General features: G+C 48.8%; 1 protein-coding gene across 3 annotated transcripts in view; it reads right to left on the reverse strand.

Annotated features, from left to right (window-relative positions):
* STEEP1 (STING1 ER exit protein 1) overlaps nt 1–19,980 on the reverse strand; it is an 86,661-nt gene that overhangs the window by 14,227 nt on the left and 52,454 nt on the right. For all 3 annotated transcript variants that reach the window (XR_009500142.1, XR_009500143.1, XR_009500141.1), the window contains 2 exons: nt 18,400–18,643; nt 17,362–17,569 (listed from right to left, as the gene is read on the reverse strand). The gene's annotated coding sequence lies outside the window, so the exon portion shown is untranslated. The remainder of the gene's footprint in view (nt 1–17,361; nt 17,570–18,399; nt 18,644–19,980) is intronic.

Consider the following 19,980-nt stretch of genomic DNA (forward strand, 5'->3'; position numbering starts at 1 on the left):
AGGTTCCATGGGAGGAGCCAGGGACTGTCATGTGGGAAGGCTTCAGGCCTCAGGATGGGTCCTGGACAGCCCTTGGTCACTCTCAGAGACGCACTCAGTGACGGGAACCCTGATGACCCTGACCACGTACCCCTGCGTGTCCTGTGCCTTGTGATCAGGCAGGGCTGGGCCCAGCTGTGCCAGAACAGCAGGGTTCAAAGGGCACGCCACTTGGCGCACAGGTGTTGCCCACAGAGCTTAGTACAGTTCTGTGGAAAGAGAGCAAAAGCATTTCCTTAACGACCAGTATACACGTATGGACTCATTCAGCAAAGGTTCAAGTGCCTGTTATGAACAAGGCCCTGTGCCAAGTACTGAGGGGAGGGGAAGAGGATACAGAGACGAATTAAGTGAGGTCCTTGCCCTTAAAGACTTTGTCCTCTACTGGAGAAGCCAGCCATATAGGTAACAAGCTGAAATATGAGACCCACCTCTTTAACTGATTTGACATTTGCTGAATACATATGTTGGGCGGGGCACAGCAGAGAAGAAGAGGGAGAAAGCCCTACCCTTGAGGAGCTTATATCTCCATGATGGAGGCAGAGAAGTAAGAAGACAATGATGATATAATGTAACAAGGATGCCGATGGGGTCAGCAGACAGAGTTGTGGAAGCAAAGAGCAGGAATGCCGAACCGACACTTGGGGAATCTGGGAAAGCTTCCAGACAGGCAGTTCCGATAAACCAAGACCCACGGCTGCCACTTGGCATGGCTACGATGTAAATGGCGCCCCCTGGAGTTGTGTACCGCCATTTGCGGCAGCCCAGGCTGAAGGATGAATAGGAATTAGCCAGGAGTGCTTAACAGGTGTGACGAACCGAAAGTGGCACAAAATGGCTAGAGTGGTAAATTTTACAATTAAAATTTTATCCTGTTCCTTTATCATTTGGGTTCTCTCTCTCTCCACACACACATTTTATATATACAGTTGACCCTGGTAAGTGTGGATGGAGGGAGAGTGGGAGTTGGAAACTCGTCATTTTATGGCTATCGTCAATGTAAAGATTAGAACGGACAAAAATCATCCATGGATGCTAAATTTAGTGGAGATTTTAATGAGAAGCAGGATATTTGCATGGTCTTAAAGTATCTCCCCACAGACTGTTTATTATGTGCAAGGGAGACATTTAAAAGTAGCTACAGAGAAATCGGGCACCACCTTGAACTGGTGATCAAAATTAACATCACCAATGAGAGACAGACGTCCACTGAGTGCCTCCAGATTAGACACCATATTAGCTATGCAGCCGCGTGCCAGCAGAGATGCATATCCCCAGTCGAATCGTGAGGAAACAGCAGGCAAACAACATGAGGAGCATTCATTCTGTTAAAAGTGTTAGCAAGGGGGCTTCCCTGGTGGCTCAGTGGTTAAGAATCCGCCTGCCAATGCAGGGGACACGGGTTCAAGCCCTGGTCCGGGAAGATCCCACATGCTGCGGGAGCAACTAAGCCCATGCGCCACAACTACTGAGCCTGCGCTCTAGAGCCCGCACGCCTAGAGCCCATGCTCCTCAACCAGAGAAGCCACCGCAATGAAGACACAATGCAGCCAAAAATAAATAAATAAATATTTTTAAAAAAAGACCTACTCTCTTAGCAATTTTCAAGTATATAATACACTATTATTAGCCATAGTCACCATGCAGTAATTAGATCCCCAGAACTGACTCATCTTATACCTGGAGGTTTGTACCCTTTGACCAACATCTCCCCATGTGGCAGCAGCCAAATATTGAAGAGACTTGAATATCACAGTTGGAATCTGGACTTTATCCTGAGGACAATGAGATACACACAACAGATAAATTTTTAAAAAAGACCTTGCACCACAGTGTTGATTCATGTTTGGTTTTCTTATTTGTAGCTTTTGGTTGTTTACAGATTTGGAACAGCTGTCACATACAGTGTATAACTAACAGGTCTGGGAGGGACGGTAAAGGCATACTCTCAACTGAGTGCAGGGAAAGGGCTTGGCCTCGGAGGATGTACAAGGATGGAGAGGAAAGACAGCACGTTGCAGGCTGAGCAGAGGGGGGCATAGGGCTAATTTTCTGAGTGCCTGTTACGTTTGGAGGACACTCTACCCTAGAGGTACAAAGATGAGCATGGTGGTCCCTTCCCAAGAAGTCCGGTGGTGTCACCTTGCTGGAGGGCTGGCAGGGTGGTGTCCTGGATTTGTCAGGGCAGCCACGAGAGGGCCTGGGCTTCAACCTGGCCTTGCAGGACTATGGGGGGCTGGCGGGGCTGGCGCTTTTGGGGGCCGTCTCTGCAGCTGGCCTAGAGGATGGGGGTTGGGAAGAGAGGCTTGTGTTTTGTAGAGAATCACCATGAAAGCAAGGTGAAAAGCCTCCTTCAGACTCTGATAATCAGGCCCTGCCCACCCAGAGCAGAAACGTGGGCTGTCGCCTCCTCACGTCAGAGGTCTCAGTGGGGAGAATGGGAGCTGCTTCTCCAGCCTCACCCCCGATTTCCTCTCCCTGGCTTCTCCCTCCCTTCTGGAAGGAAGACCCCAGACCATGTTCTGGGAGATCTTCATTGGTCCCACCCCAGAGAGACCCAGTCACCACGGGAGCTGGTCGCCTGAGACCTCTCTGTCCCCAGGGCGGGCCCTTCCTCAGGGCAGTCTTCCTTCTGGGCGGTCCCTGCAGGACCGAGGCCACTCCTTCTCTGGAAGCCACTTCCCCAAATCCCAGGAATCCCCTCTGGCCCTGTGGACATGCACATTATCCTGCCCTGGGCCTGCCCCCGACTTTCTCATCGGTGTCAAAACTTCCTTTTCACTTCATGTTCCTTCCTTTCTGTCCGGGAAAATCCGACGTCAGTAGGATAAATCAGATAAGCTGGGCTGTGTTCAACAGTGAGCTAGCTGTTAAGCCAGCGTATGTCCCCAGAATTGACCAGAACTTCAGGCCCCTGAGACCTGGAGAGAAAGACCTGTTTGGTCAGACCGGGCCTTCTTCCTGCTGCCTTGGGCAGATCATTCAGGACTGGTTTATAGACGGGCTGGAGAATGCAGGGGGGTGGGGTAGAGATGATGGGGGACCCGGAGGCAGGAAAGCACATCAAGAAGCTGTGGCTGCACGTCTAGAAGACGGTGGCCTGACCTCAAGTCTTGCCAGGGTGTGCAGGGCTAGGTTATTGAAGCGAAAATGTGCAGGATGGAACAGGCCTGACTTGGTGCCCGGACCTATGGAGATGTGGGATGAGGGAGTGCCCCGGTTTCCTGCTTGGCCACGTAGGTGAGTGGTGGTGCCATTTATTCAGAAAGGGATCATCGGACAGGACAGACTATGGGTGTGAGGGGGAAGGAAAGGATGATAGTGTAGTTGAGGCTATCAAATTGGGTTTTAAAATAAATTTATTTATTTATTTATTTATTTTTGGCTGCGTCGTGTCTTCATTGTGGTGTGTGGGCTTCTCATTGCGGTGGCTTCTCTTGTTGCAGAGCATGGGCTCTAGGCGCGCAGGCTCAGTAGTTGTGGCGCACGGGCTTAGTTGCTCCGCGGCATGTGGGATCTTCCCGGACCTGGGCTCAAACCCATGTCCCCTGCATTGGCAGGCAGATTCTTAACCACTGTGCCACCAGGGAAGTCCCTGGGGCTATCAAATTTGAGTTGCCTGTGTGACAGCCAAGTGGGGCTGGCCAAGAGCCATTTGGATTGAGGGGACAGTGTATGGTCTGGAGCACAGGAGCAAACTCTGGCCCGGAAACAGAAAGTTTTAATATTTTAACACACACACACACACACACACACACACACACACACACTCCAGAACTTCCAACCTGGTATACTCCCAAGGTCATTCAGCCCAGGGCAAGCTGACAGAAGAAGGTACAGAGAGTCCCTGCACGGTTTTTGTTTGTTTTTTTTTTAACATCTTTTTTGGAGTATAATTGCTTTACAATGGTGTGTTAGTTTCTGCTTTATAACAAAGTGAATCAGCTGTACATATACATATATCCCCATATCTCCTCCCTCTTGCGTCTCCCTCCCACCCTCCCTATGCCACCCCTCTAGGTGGTCACAAAGCACCGAGCTGATCTCCCTGTGCTATGTGGCTGCTTCCCACTAGCTATCGATTTCACATTCCGTAGTGTATACATGTCCATGCCACTCTCTCACTTCATCCCAGCTTACCCTTCCCCCTCCCCTTGTCCTCAAGTCCATTCTCTACGTCTGTGTCTTTATTCCTGTCCTGCCCCTAGGTTCATCAGAACCATTTTTTTTTTTTAGATTCCATGTATATGTGTTAGCATACGGTATTTGTTTTTGTCTTTCTCACCTACTTCACTCTGTATGACAGTCTCTAGGTCCATCCACCTCACTACAAATAACTCAATTTTGTTTCTTTTTATGGCTGCGTAACATTCCATTGTATATATGTGCCACATCTTCTTTATCCATTCATCTGTCGCTGGACACGTAGGTTGCTTCCATGTCCTGGCTTTTGTAAATAGAGCTGCAATGAACATTGTGGTACATGACTCTTTTTGAATTATGGTTTTCTCAGGGTATATGCCCAGTAGTGGGATTGCTGGGTCATATGGTAGTTCTATTTTTAGTTTTTTAAGGAACCTCCATACTGTTCTCCATAGTGGCTGTATCAATTTACATTCCCACCAACAGTGTAGGAGGGTTCCCTTTTCTCCACACCCTCTCCAGGATTTATTGTTTGTAGATTTTTTGATGATGGCCATGCTGACTGGTGTGAGGTGATACCTCATTGTGGTTTTGATTTGCATTTCTCTAATGATTAGTGATGTTGAACATTCTTTCATGTGTTTGTTGGCAATCTGTATATCTTCTTTGGAGAAATGTCTGTTTAGGTCTTATGCCCATTTTTGGATTGGGTTGTTTGTTTTTTTGATATTGAGCTGCATGAGCTGCAGGTAAATTTTGGAGGTTAATCCTTTGTCAGTTGCTTCATTTGCAAATATTTTCTCCCATTCTGTGGGTTGTCTTTTAGTCTTGTTTATGGTTTCCTTTGCTGCCTGCACGGTGGTTTTACAACGCCTCCTTAATAGTCATTGTGCGTAATCATAAGGACAACAGTAATAGTGGCCCGGAGACATCTGAGTCCTGAAACTCCAGAGTCATGCCTCTCTGCAGGCTACACAGCAGGCCTCCCCTCAAGTTCTGTGAATGGTGTTGTCAGAAGGCATGGGCTGGAGGATGTGTGGGAATGCTGGGGTGGGTGTTGGGTGCTTGGCAGGGAAGGAACACTTGTAAATCTGTCTGATCCTTCCCCTTTCAGAGCCTATTGAGCCCTTCGTGTCTGCATCCTCACCCTGGTCCGTTCCCATCCTGTGTACTACAGGGAGGGCAGCACCGCACTCTCAGCTGCACAGGATATTCTCAGGCTGAGGCCAAGAGCAAATCACTCCCAGTCACCACTTCCGCAGGCCTAGGTAGGCACAGGGTGGAGCAGTGGGGGGAGGGGGGAGGGGGGGAGACGGGGGTGGGGAGGGGGAGGAAGGTGGCAGAGGTGACTTTTCTCCTAGGTTGGAAGAGAAACAATTGGTGTCTGAACTTCCTGGTTATAGAACATCTAGCTAGTAGAAACCTGTGTGTGCCTGTGGGTGGGGATTGGGGAGTTTCCCCTCCCTCCAAGTGTTAGGAATAATAAAGGACATTCTTGGGAGAAGATGACAAGCTGAGCGCTCCCACACAGGAGTCCACACTGAGCTTGTTTCACCACGAAGAAATCTTGAATGGCAGCCAGGCTTGTACTCACTGATTCATTCAGTCACTGAGGGCTGGTCTTTGTACTGAGTGCTGGGTGGAGTGGGGCTGGGGACTGTGCCCTTGGAGAGCCACCAGCCTAGGTGCAGACACAGAACAGTCATTCATGCAATGACATCAGAGCAGAATATCCCAGCACGGCACCAACTGGTTGCAGTTGTGCCTGCTAAGTTGGCCAGGGTGACCTGGGGAGTGGAGACAAGTGCCTGCGGCCTGGAAGCAGACAGGGTTCATTCGTGGCCTGCACACAGAGGATGGCCCAGAATGCTGGGCGGGCTTCCCACCAGAAAGGGCCATGTTCCAAAGCAGACTGAGCCAGCCAGCAAGAGGCCCAGCCCCACACCCAAAGTCCTCCTGCCACCCTCTCCTTCTGCTGAAAAGAAAACAGGGCCTCAAATGTAGACCCCAAGGGCAAACCCCGGGCCACCCTCAGGAGTCGCTTCCAGGACTCTGGCTGACATCCTAGAGGCAGGAGAGAAGGGTTCGGCCCCCCTCCCCAGCCTACAGTCTCCAGTGTCACGAGCCTTTCTGGAAAGCCTTCAACAGTAAGTTACGGGACTTCCCTGGTGGTGCAGTGGTTAAGAATCCGCCTGCCAATGCAGGGGGCACGGGTTCGATCCCTGGTCCGGGAGGATCCCACATACTGCGGAGCAACTAAGCCCGTGCACCACAACTACTGAGCCCGCGAGCCACAACTACTGAGCCCACGTGCCACAACCACTGAAGCCCGCACGCCTAGAGCTCCGCAACAAAGAGAAGCCACCACAATGAGAAGCCCGCACACCGCAATGAAGAGTAGCCCCCGCTCGCCACAACTAGAGAAAGCTGGTGCACAGCAAGAAAGACCCAACGCAGCCAAAAATAAATAAATAAATAAATTTTAAAAAATTATTAAAAAAAAAAAAAACAGTAAACTACAGCCCGGCCAGGAGCAGGGCCAAGTGGACAAGAGACTGGGCCACAGCTCCCCTGCCCTCATTCCTGCATCCTTCCTCTTCCCCTTAGTGTTGAGTGCTTGCCAGATGTGCCTTCCAGACTCATGGCAAGTGTCCCTGGCTCTCTTCCACCCCTGCTTTTTTTCAGGCAGAAAGAGGCCACCCATTCATGGAAAAGCCACTGTTGTCAGTCTGTCCCCAGGGCCCTCGTTCAAGGTGGCAGCTGGGGGGCCTGAATTAATGGCAGAGGGGAGTGGGAGTAGGGATGAGGGTCATTCAGGACCTGGCAGCATAGTCAGGCCCAGGGGGTGCTGGAGCCACCGCCTTCTGACCCATGAGAGCCAAATGCTACATTTTCAGAAATGCGGGCTGCTTGTTAAGCACAGCTATTGTGTAGAAACATATATACTTACAGTGAAATAAATTCTATCAAAAACTAAGGTAACAAATACCTTCAAACTCATCACTTCCTATTCATTTTACTATATGTTACTTTATCTGTGCCCTTGAGGTTATTTATTGTCTATCATATCTGTGTGGTTGAAATCCTGTATAACAAAGTGCAACTGCACTTCTTCCCAACATCACAGTGAAGTTGGCAGCTTGAAATCAGGTGGGGTGGGAGTATTTACAACTCAGAAATCAGTAAATGCTATGAATCAGGGTTTGAGTTATTGTTCTGCTGATTATCTAAACCTAAGAAAGTGAGGGGAAAAAACATTAATAATGCAGATTAAGCTCAACTGTGAGCCATGTCTGTAACTGTTACATTGTGAATAATACCAAAAAATGAGGAAATAATCTTCAAGTGTTTGAAAACCATTGTCCTACCTACAAAGAAGTCACTCACATTATTGACAGATTAATGAGGTTCTGACATGTCTTTGTTCTTTCACACGTAAGTGAAAATATCAACCAACATTCACGTCAAAACTACATTTGTTCATCAGATGCAAGCAACCACAGGTTGGCTACAGATATGAGTCTGGCAAAAATCAATGAAAGCATTCTGTGGGAATCAGTTGGCTACTGATTAATAAATACACTTAATATTATTAATTAATATGAATATCAACAATATAATTCACTTATTATATTGTGTATTTTATTATGTGTAATTTGTGTGCTCTACATCCTTTATATCAGTAAAATTTATAATTAACTTATGTACATATATACATATATACACTTCCCCCCAGAGAGTCAGTTGTTAAACATTTACCAACCCACCACTGGTTAAGGTCCAAGGTTCAGAACTTCTTTGGCACCAGAAACACAAGGTTCAAGGGTCCAAGAGGTATTCCAACCCTGACCAAAACCTGGTAGAGGACAGACACGTGACTAAAAACATCTATGTGGTTTGTTTTTTTTTAATGCAAACAAAGAAAAATCTTTTCTAAAACATCACTTAGGCTTTAAACTCCATGAAAGTGAGGACTTGGCCTGTCTCATTCACAGTGGCCTCCTGGGTGCTTAGCGAGTGCCTGGCAATAGGAGGTGCTCAGTCAGTTCTTCTTGAAAAAAATGAATGGTTCTTCTATGCCAACTAACTTTGATTTAGCTTCTTCCTCAAGATATCATGCAGAGAGGGCCCTGACTGGAGACCCAGGCCTAGAAACCCCCTCCCCACAGGTTCCTTGCTCGCCCCGCAGGCCGTCTCTGAGAGGCCTCCTGCTCCAGCACGCCTTGTTGGTGCCTGACAGGAAGCCCCATTGCTTTACTTCCTGGATGCTGGCTCTCTACGTTGGCCTAGGCTAGCTTGGTGCGCTCACCTGACGAATGGACAGCATGAAAAGAAATTGAGGGGTGGGGTGGGGAGACGTGAGGCAATGAGGGAAGTCCAGAAAAATACAGTCCAAATGGGAAACCATTTGGCTTGGGAAGAAAAGTGCAGGCCAGTCTCCCGACTAGAAGCCTATGGAAATTTCCAGTTCTACCTACCACCTAGTAGCTGTAAGACCTTCGACAAGTTACTTCACCTCTCTGATCGTCAGTCTGCTTATGTAGGAAATTATCTAAAGGGACTACTCTAGAAGATCTCCTTGGTTTCCTCCAGCCTTGCTGTGTTGGGGGCTACGGCTGACACACACACCTGCAATCTGGTGGGTGGGTAGGTGGGGGAATGCCGATACACAAGAAGGGCATCATGTGAAGCTTGGGAAAGGTGTGGGGTTTTTTGGTTTTTGTCTTTTAATTTATTTGGTTGTGCCGGGTCTTAGTTGCAGCATGCGAACTCTTAGCTGCGGCATGTGGGATCTAGTTCCCTGACCAGGTATCAACCCGGGCCCCCTGCATTGGGAGCGTGGAGTCTTAGTCACTGCGCTACCAAGGAAGTCCCGGGAAAGGTGTGTTTTTAAGAAAAGAATTTCTCTTTAGGAGTAAGCAAGCGTATCGAAAACATCCCAGTTGGTGAGGGAGGCTGAAAAGAAATACTACAGCTTCCGAAAGGCTTGGATAAACTCGTGGCTGACAGTTTACTGAAGGACTCAAGGACGACACTCGGGTCTTTGCATCCCATGATGCCCTTGTCTGAGTCAGAGGAATGGGGTCCTCACCCACAGGGTGGCATTTTTATACCCTTGTGTTCTCATGTCCTTCAAACGCCCTGGCTCAGGTCCTCGCTGCGGCACAGACGTGCCCACACCTTCTTCCCACACCCTGAAACCACTGCCCAAGGACAGGCAAGGTGATCTGAAAACGAAGCCCGGCAGTTTCCAGGGCGCCGAGAGGAGGCTTCCTCCCGGCCCCTCCCCCGCCTTGCTACTTCTGGTCCCCAACTGCAGTCTGGGCTCAACTTCTGATGAGTCAGCTCTAGGCCTCTTGCTCTGCCTGTACTTTATGATGTTCATAATAACCCTGTGGAAATGATAAGGCTGCCCTTTTTCTATCCTGCCCCGCACTGCACATGAGTGGAGCCTTCCCTAATAGTGTTTTTCTCCTGCTACTCTTCTGTTCAGAATGCCTCCAACTGCCTGCTATCTTGAGTCCAAATTCATGGCCTGACCTTCAAAGAGAAGTTATCATCAATTCGGCACTTAACAGTGTGCCAGGCGTTCAGTCTAAGCGTTGTATCCCCTGATCCTAGTAGCAAGTCTAGGAGAGGACCTCCGCTATTTGTCGAATGAATGAATAAGTGGTCAGGACAACCCTGAAAAGCAGGTATTTTTATTCCCCATGCTATTAATTATGAGCATGCTACTAATTAGGAGACTGAAGCTTAAGGAAGTTAAGTAACTTGCCCAAGGTCACGATTAATAAGAGGACGAGTCAGGATTCAAACCCAGGTCTGTCTGAGTCTAAATCCTGGGGATGCTTATACTATATATGGTTCTTCAAGTCTCCCCTCAACCTCCCTCGCCCAGGAAGGTTCTGGCTCAGTAGACACAGCCCTGTGATATTTTTGGTTCCAGTTATCCCTGTGGAGATGGCTGCAGCCTTCCCGACAGAGGGCACATATGACAGCTGCCCCAACTACAAGCACTACCCACCACAAATGGCTCATCGTATCCTGAGGACTGGCCGTAAGATAAGGCGGCTGCCCCTGGGAACTTCCACAGCCTTCCCGGGATAGGCACACGCTTGGCCTGGCACAACCTCTGATCTGTCCTGGGAGGAAGCACATCCCGGAAGTTCTGTGGTAGGAGGATTTCCTTTAAGGGAGCTGCCGTGCAGCCGGGGCTGTTACCAGGGCGGAGGGTTCCACCTGCTGCTGCGCGGCCACCTGCAGGTACCCCCTCTGCTTCTATGGAACCTACTGACCTCTTGTGGGCACAATGCAAATGCACCGCGGCTGGCTGGGCAGCCTTAGAGGGTTTGGCCCTCAGCCAAGCTGTGCCCCCACATCTTCCTGTTTGGGGGAAGCCAGCTACCCCTACCAGGTTGATTTGTCTAGGCCAGTACTGAAGCGGGTAGGTCTTGAGCTCGCTGTGCCTCAGTTTCTTCACCTGTAAAATGGGGATAAACAAAGGCCCCCGCCATACTTTAAAACCTGAGAAAAAGCTTTAATTGGCGGCAAATGGATGGGTAAATTTAAGATGCTAAGGTCCCAGGGGGGCACGCGTGAAATTCTTGGCACCTGAGCAGAATGATTAGCTATTACTTAACAATGTGAAGCAACCTTTCTTCGTGTCACAGCACACAGAGAACATTTGTCCGGCACGCTGGGATAAAAGGAAGAGCTGTCCCACTCGGCCCGTCTCCCCCAAAGCCTGAGAGGACCGATATCTCAGCACTCCTGTCGCAGGAGCGGTGGTGAGCCTTGTCAGGATTCTCTGTCCCTACTTTCCATACAAGACAGCCGGCAAAGGGTTTGGTGGGTGGCCCTGTAGTGACCATAGGTCCAGGTGGGAATGGCCACTGAGCAGTGGGCAAGGGTCTTATATGCCTGCCTTGGCCCCAAGGCAGAGCTCTGCAGGCTCTGCTTTACCTGTGTTCCTTTCCTGATGCAGAGAGGCGAAGAGATCACAGCCACCCCACAGACGTCTGGGCCAAAGCAGATTGCATCTGGGGATAGTCTGGGTAGAGCAGAGACCAAAGACACGGTGCCTAGTCAGAGCAAATATCTGTGGGGCCGGGGCATCTGCCGTCTGTCGCCCCACAAGCTGCTTCTCTCTCTTCTTCCTGCTACACTCAGGCCTCATTGACTCACTCATCCCCAAAGCCCTTCACGAGTGGCAGCCGACTGCCAAGCCCCATGCCAAGTACTAGGGCTACAGGATGGAACTGTTGACTTCAAGGAACTCAGTCTGGTAGAAAGACAGACAAGGAAAGAGGGGCGCTGAATAAGGCGTGCCTGTAAAGAGGAGGGAAGGTGCGAGGGCCTAAGACAGCCTCAGGGAGTCAAGAAAGTTTGCAAGGACACTTGAAGACAACATGGGGGGTGGGGAAGGGAAGAGTAACTGGGGCATAATGAGGCAGCTTTCCAGAGAGAAGGACGTGTACAAAGGAGGCATTGAGATGCGGGGGGGGGGGGGGGGAGGGGGGGATGAGGCATGTTCAAAGCACTTCAAGGAGTCCAGTTGTTCTAGAGTATAAAGTGCTGGGTGGGATTGGGGTAGAGGGTGATGAAGCCAGGCTGGCAGCAACCAGATCAGAGAGGTGCCCATGAAAGGAGTTTTTACTTCATTCTGAAGGCAATGGGGGGCCGCTGGGGCACTCTGAACAGGGGAGCGCCATGATCCAAGTCACCGTTAAGCAACGCTGCTCTGGCAGCAGAGGGAAGGGCAGGCTGTCGAGGCAGGGACATTGCTGAGGAGGCCGCTGCAGTCGTTTGGGTTATATGGGTCCAAAGCCTGAACTAGGAAATTGTCAGGGAGGGTATAAAGGAGGGATTTGAGAGCCCTTAAATAAGCGGAACCAACAGAACGTAGCGGGTGTACGGAAGTAGGTGATAAGGGAGAGAGGTCGTGACAAGAGAAGTGTCAGGTTTCTGGCTTGAGTCACTGGGCAGGTGCCATTCCCTGAGCTCAGGAACACAGGGAGGACCCAGACTGGGGCAGGGGAGGGAGACAAGCACCACTGTGGATATACTGGCTGTGAGGTACTTGTGGAACATCGAGGTGGGGATGTCTAAGACCCTGTTGGGTACAAAAGTGTTATCGCTCAGCAGCAGAGGTCTGGCTGGAGATACGAATTTGGACGTCTTCAGTATGTAAGGGGAGCTGAAGCCAAGGTCATGAATGAGATGAGGAATGGGATGATGAATGAGAAGAGAAGAGGGCTAAGGACGGAACTCTGGAGCTCACAAGCACTTAAGAAATGGAAAGAAAATGGGAGAGAGCCTCGTGTCCTAGCAGTGAAGGGAGGAGAGACTGGCCATCAGAGCCAGATGCACCAGAGAAGTCAAATAAGATAGAGTGGAAACGCGAGGAGAGACATTTCAGCAGCGTGCTGGAGGGAGCAGCCACACAGCAGAGGGCTGGTTCCAGAAGCTTAGGCTGTGAAGGGCAAGAGACCACCAAAACTAGAAGGGGGCTCTGTGTCAAAGGGAGTTTTTGTTGAAGGTATCTGTTCAAATTTCCAGGCTGAGGGGAAGAGATGGAGAGAGAGAGGGAGAGGTTGAAGCTACAGGAAAGAGAGAGGACATAAGTGATGGAGCAAGACCCAAGGGGAGGGGACTTCCCTGGTGGCGCAGTGGTTAAGACTCCATGCTCCCAATGCAGGGGGCCTGGGTTCGATCCCTGGTCAGGGAACTAGATCCCACATGCAGGCCGCAACTAAGAGTTCGCATGCCACAACTAAGGAGCCCGCGAGCCGCAACTAAGACCCAGCACAGCCAAATAAAAATAAATAAATAAATATTTAAAAAGACCCAAGGGGAAGCCAGGGTACTGGACATGAGTACCTGGGGGAGGTGGCTCCCGGCTGTGGGCAGGAGGAGGGGGTTGGATGTAGGGAAGAGGGTGTTGCAGGTTGGGTTTGCTGAGAAGCCGAGTCTGAGATGGAGATCAGCACGCAGGAGGGTTATGAGGGAGTGCTCCCGGGATCACCACCCGCGGAAGGGAAGGAATGGAAGCAGGATTGGGCTACAGTGCAGATTCGACGAAGGCCTCAGCCAGCCCCATGGGAAGCTCTGAAGCCAGGCGTTGGGACCAGGGGCTGGGCCTTTATACCCCCCACCAGTCATTCATTGGATACAGGCTGCCCTAGGAAGTTGGCTCGCCCTTGGGCAAAGCAGCTCTCTTCTGCTGAGGCAATCCCCAAAGGGGCCTGACAGCTGAGGGCTGTCGGCTTAGGCACTTGAGTCCTTCAGTCCTGAAGGGGGTCAGGAAGCACATACAGTGCCCAAGACAGAGAGGAAGGGGGCGCCATTGCATTTGAGTTGAATCTGTGGGCCAGTCAGGCTGCGGCTGAAGTTTACACTGTTGGCCTGAATTTTGCTCTGCGAAAATGGAAACAAGTCCTTCTGCTGAAAAGGGGGGCTGGCCGGAGTTGCGGGCTGGAGGAAAGTGGAATGGCGGTGGGATGGCTGCTTCAGGACCCTGAAGAGGAGCTGCCCAGGGACATAGGATAGGATTGCCAGGTGGCATTGGGGTTTTAGTTGAAACCAGAGAAGGGATCATTTTGGCAGGCCCAAATACCGTTCAGATTTCAAGCTCCTTCATCCTCGACCATGTGGATCTGTCCTCCCTCCTTCTGATTTAGTCAGTCTGTACCAGGAAACGTCTATATTATTTAGAGAGGAATATTTGATTGCACCATGTTCCTAAATTCAAAAACTTTTTACCTAAACTATTTCCTAAACAAGAACTAAATTCAAGGATTTCAGTATCTAACTCATTTTTGTTATGACAATAGTTATTTATGCAAATGGCAACAATCTGGCTAATGGCAAATAAAACGATGTGGATATTAAACGTTACACAGCAATCAGAAAACTATTTCAGAGATGACAATAAATAAACACTTGTCTATGAGCAGATGAATGAAAATGACAGGAGTCAGGATTAAACCTAATTAGTAGGCAAATCCAAAATGTAGGAAATTTCCAAGGAAAATTAATTATGAAGCCACGAAGGAAAAACCGTTGCTATGATGAAATCAGAACACGTGGCTCATCGGGTACTAGAGTGACAAAAACCAAGTACACTGCACAATGAAGTGAGCTTTTATTATTATTTTTTTATTTTTATTTTTTTTTAATTTTTGGCTGTGTTGGGTGTTCATTTCTGTGCGAGGGCTTTCTCTAGTTGCAGCGAGCGGGGGCCACTCTTCATCGCGGTGCGCGGGCCTCTCACTGTCGCGGCCTCTCTTGTTGCGGAGCACAGGCTCCAGATGCGCAGGCTCAGTAGTTGTGGCTCACGGGCCCATTTGCTCCGCGGCATGTGGGATCTTCCCAGGCCAGGGCTCAAACCCGTGTCCCCTGCATTGGCAGGCAGACTCTCAACCACTGCGCCACCAGGGAAGCCCCAAATTAACTTTTGTAGTACCTTTCATACTTTTCAAAAAGTCCATTTTCCATCAATAACATGCTTTTTTTTTTAAAATTAATTAATTAATTTATTTATGGCTGTGTTGGGTCTTCGTTTCTGTGCGAGGGCTTTCTCTAGTTGCGGCGAGCGGGGGCCACTCTTCATCGTGGTGCGTGGGCCTCTCACTATCGCGGCCTCTGTTGTTGTGGAGCACAGGCTCCAGACGCGCAGGCTCAGTAGTTGTGGCTCACGGGCCCAGTTGCTCCGCAGCACGTGGGATCCTCCCAGACCAGGGCTCGAACCCGTGTCCCCCACATTGGCAGGCGGACTCTCAACCAGTGCGCCACCAGGGGAGCCCTAGTTATCTATTTTATATATAGTAGTGTGTATATGTCAATCCCAATCTCCCAATTTATCCCTCCCCCTGCTTATCACCTGGTAACCATAGTTTGTTTTCAACATCTGTGATTCTATTTCTGTTTTGTAGATAGGTTCATTTGTAGCCTTTTTTAAAGATTCCACATATAAGCAATATCATGATACTTGTCTTTCTCTGTCTGACTTACTTCACTCTGTATGACACTCTCTAGGTCCATCCACATCTCTACAAATGACCCAATTTCACTCCTTTTTATTGGCCGAGTAATATTCCACTGTACATATGTACCACATCTTCTTTATCCATTCCTCTGTTGATGGACATTTAGGTTGCTTCCATGTCTTGGCTATTATAAATAGTGCTGCAATGAACATTGGGGTGCATCCCACTCCTGGGCATATATCCGGAGAAAACCAGACCTTGTTTTATTGTGCTTCACTTTACAGCACTTCACAGATACTGTGTTGGGTTTTTTTTTGTTTTTGTTTTTTTTTGGCCATGCGGCATGCGGGATCTTAGTTCCCTGACCAGGGATCGAACCCGTGACCCCTGCAGTGGGAGCGTGGAGTCTCAACCACTGGACCACCAGGGAAGTCCTGTGTTTTTCACAAATTGAAGGCTTGTGGTCATCCTGCATCGAGCAAGTCTATTGGCGCCACTTTTCTAAGAGCAAATTGCTCACTTCATGTCTCTGTGTCACATTTTGGTAATTCTCACAATATTTCAAATTTTTCATTATTATATTTGTTATTGTGATCTGTCATCAGTGATCTTTGATGTTACTCTTGCAAAAAGATTATGACTCGCTGGAGGTTCAGATGGTGGTTAGCATTTTTTAGAAATAAAGTCTTTTTAAATTAAGGTATGTACATTTTTTTAGACATAATGCTATTGCACACTTAAGAGACTACAGTATAGTGTAAACATAACTTTATATACACCGGGAAACTAAAAAATTCATGTGACTCACTTTATTGCAATATTTGCTTGGTCACAGTGATCTGGAACCAAACCCACAATATCTCCAAAGTGTGCCTGTAGTGCCATTATCCCCACTTTATAGATGAGGGCATTGAGACACAAAGAGGTAAAGTGACTTGTCCAAGATCACAAGGAATACATGACAGAGCCGGCACCCAAACAATCTGATGGCAACATTGTATGTTTCTCAGAATGCTATGATGCCTCCCACATTTTGAGGGCTAGACTAGTGATTTCTAACTGTTCTGTCGTCTTGGGCCCCTCTGAAAATCTGGTGAAACCAATGAATCCTCTCCGCAGAAAAATGCCCACCTGCTCACGTATACACACAACATATTACTTTCAAAGAGTTCAAGGACTTTCTGAAGTTCACCCTGAACTCTATGGAGCCCAGGCTAAGAAGCTCTGCTGTAGGCTAGTCCACTCCCAGGAAGCAGCTTGCCCTAGACTCCCACCTAGCTCAGCAGGCCCCCAGCTTCCTCCGGGAGAGCACGTGTCCACTGCTTCGGGGCTACTCTCACAGCTGAAGTTCAGAATGCTCTGGCTTTGTAACCTGACACTTGTGACCTCACATTTTCCCTGGTACCATGCCCAGTGCCATTTGCTGCACCAGGATGAGACTTCTGGTGGGCTAGCCCAGCCCTGGCCCACAGATGATAAGAAAGCTCTAAGAATTTTCACAAAGAGATAGGACACCGTGCTCTGAATGCAAAAACAGAGAGGGAGCGGGTAATCAAGCTCCCCGGCAGAGCAGATGAAAACTGGTGATGTCAAGGGTGCTGCCAGCACTGCTACAGTTCAGAACTGGAGATCAAGTCAGGAAAGGATACAAGAGGACACAGACAAAAACCTGCTCTGAGGGCAGCCAGGCTGGGTGCTGCGGTGTGCCCTCCACTACCAGAAATTCAGTCGATTTGAGCTGTCCCAGAGCTCAGAGCTCTCAGCAGAGAGATGTGGGATTCCCATTTGAGCTCAGCACAGGGTGGGGGGCAACCACAGTTGCAGTTCATTCATTCAAGCAACAGCTAGTATTTAGCATGTGTCTACTGACCAAGCACTTACCATATGCCAGGCACTGTTCTAAGCACTTTACAAATATTAACCCACTTCATTCTCGTAACACCATGACGAGAGGGGCACTGCTATTGTCTCCATTTTCCAGATGGAAAGCCTGAAGCACAAGCGATATTAAGTGACCTGCCCGAAGTTATACTAGTTAGTTAAGTGGCGGAGCTGGGATTCAGACTCAGGCAGTCTGGCCCTCAGCGCCCATGCTCTGCGGCGAGTGTGATGCAGGCACTGGGCTAGTGGACACCTACAGAGGCTGGAGCCGGGAGCAGCACAGACTTGGTCCCGGCTCCAAGCTGCTTACCTTCTAGCACTGGCCCCAGAGCAGTTGACGGGCAATCACAGCACATCCTGACGAGTTCCTCCATCAGGGTGGGGACCCTATGGCTGTGCTCCAGAGCAGCAGCCAACAGGTTACAGGGACTCCTTTCTCGGGCCCAGGTTCAAAGGAGCCAAACAGAAAGAAGCAGGTGACCCATTTCTGGTGGTGGGTTCAGCTCCCACTCTGAAGCCTGGAAAGCAAACCGCTGTGAGTGAGGTTCCCATCAGGAACTGCAGGAGCGCAGGAACCAAACAAGTGTCCTGCCTCCTGTTTGGGGTGTCTCTACAGACCTGTTCCCTTGTTGCTCTTTCCCTGCAGAGACAGCGAGCTCCCTGAGGGCAAGGCCAAGGCCTGCATCTTTCTCCATCCTACCCTCAGTGCCCAGCACAGGCTGGGACCTTGTCAGCACTTGGTAAATGTTTATCTAATTCATTCATTCAACCAATATTTATTGAGCATCTCCTGCATTACCAGGAACTACTAGGCTCTGGGATACAAAAGTAACCCCCTCCCCCCAAAAAAATCCATCCTCACTGTGAGAGTGCCAGACCATAAACAAACAAAATGAGCAACAAAAAAATATAGGGTCTTAGGGGAAAATGAAAGCAAGGAAGGAAGATAGGAGGTATGGGGAGGTAATGAAATTTTAGATAGAACAGGCAGCAAAGACCTCTCTGAGAAAAATGACATTTAAGTCAAGACCTGAAGGAGGGGAGGGAATGGGCCATGCAGATACCTGAGGGAAAAGTGTTCCAAGCAGGGGAACAACAAATGCAAAGGGCTCAGGGCGGGAATGTGCCTGACAGGTTTGAGGGCCAGGGAGGAGACCGCTGTGGCTGGAGGGGACTGAGCTGAGGGGGATCGTAGTAGGAGCTGAGGTCCAAATGAAGGAGCAAGTAGTGGAGACTGCGTCTGGTGCCTAGCAGCGGGGGAAACAAAACAGCTGCGGGGCATGGCAGCCCTCTAAACCCTGCTGGGCCCCACAGGGATGCCCCACAGGGAGGCCTATTAATAACTCACTCTCTCTGCAGCTCCATTCCAAAGGCATCACTGGGAGGACAGACAGGGGCTTTCTTGAAAGTCCTCCTCCTCCTCGGTCTGGGTTTAGGGCTGAGCCAGCAGGAGCGAGCTGAGATTAAGAATTGACCTTTAGAGTTTGCGCAGTCCATCCTTCTACCTCCAGAAAGTACTCCACTCACTTGTCCTTTGAGATGCTATGATGAAGGGCATGATGGGATGTGGCCACCTATTCCCTCTGGTCCTTCTGAGGGAAAAAAAACTCTCAGTTAGGGTCTTTAGATAGCAAATTCTCTTTCACAGTCCCTCTTTCCCACCTCCCTCCCTCCCTCTGGCTCTACCTTCAGGGGCAAAAAGAATAAGTGGCCTTGCTTCCCTTTGGGGATCTGGGGCCTGCACTGTCCCCAAAGAGTCGAAAGTCAAACCCTCTGTTACCTAAAAGATGATTTGTAGTTCTTTAGATATTTTGGCTATGAGCTTCTGTATATACTTTTCTGCATTACAGATATCTTTACCTACTCTGTGGCTTGCTTTTTCACTCTCTTAATAACAGAAACTCTTAATTTTAATGTAATCAAATGTATCCATCTTTTTTTAAAGAACTTTTTATTTATTTATTTTTGGCTGCGTTGGGTCTTCATTGCTGCACGTGGGCTTTCTCTAGTTGCAGCGAGCGGGGGCTACTCTTCGTTGCGGTGCGTGGGCTTCTCATTGCGGTGGCTTCTTTTGTTGCAGAGCACCAGCTCTAGGAGTGTGGGCTTCAGTAGTTGTGGCTCGCGGGCTCAGTAGTAGTGGCGCACGGGCTTAGCTGCTCCGCGGCATGTGGGATCTTCCCGGACCAGGGCTCGAACCCATGTCCCCTGCATTGGCAGGCAGATTCTTAACCACTGTGCCACCAGGGAAGTCCCTCATCTTTTCTTTTATGATTAGTACTTTTGTGTTTTAATTAAAAGGTCTTTCATTTCCCAAAGATAATGAAAATATTTTGCTATATTATTTTCTAGAAGTTTTATATTTTACCTTGCACATTTAGATCTATGATTTACCTAGAATTGATTTTTGTGGATGATATGAGGTAGTGGTCGTTTTCTTTTTGCCATATGGATAGACAGTTGTCCCAGCAAAGTTTTTTTTTTTTTTTTTAATCCTTTCCCAGTGACACCTTTGTTGTATATCTGTTATATCTCTACAGGATGTGTCCAGATGTTTCTGGACTCTCTATTGTTTCATTGATCTATTTGCCTATCACTGGGCCAATATCACATTGCTTTAATTACTTTCTCTATATAAAAAGATAATATCTAGTAGAACAAGTCTTCCCACCTAGTTCTTCAAGAATGCTCTGGCTATTCTTGGACCTTTTCATTTCCATATAATTTAAATTAGCTTGTCAAGCCTCCCCCACTTACACACACACATACAACTGTTGGGGTTTTTTAATGGGGTCTCATTGAATCTATAAATCAGTTTGCAGAGACTTGACACCTTAAAGATACTGCATCTTTCAATTCATGAACACAGTTTAGTACTCCATTGATTTAGGTTTTAATTTTTCTCATTAATTTTTTATAGTTTTCTATGTAA

The sequence above is a fragment of the Balaenoptera ricei genome, chromosome X (genome assembly GCF_028023285.1).
Source record: "Balaenoptera ricei isolate mBalRic1 chromosome X, mBalRic1.hap2, whole genome shotgun sequence".
Taxonomy (NCBI): Eukaryota; Metazoa; Chordata; class Mammalia; order Artiodactyla; family Balaenopteridae; genus Balaenoptera; species Balaenoptera ricei.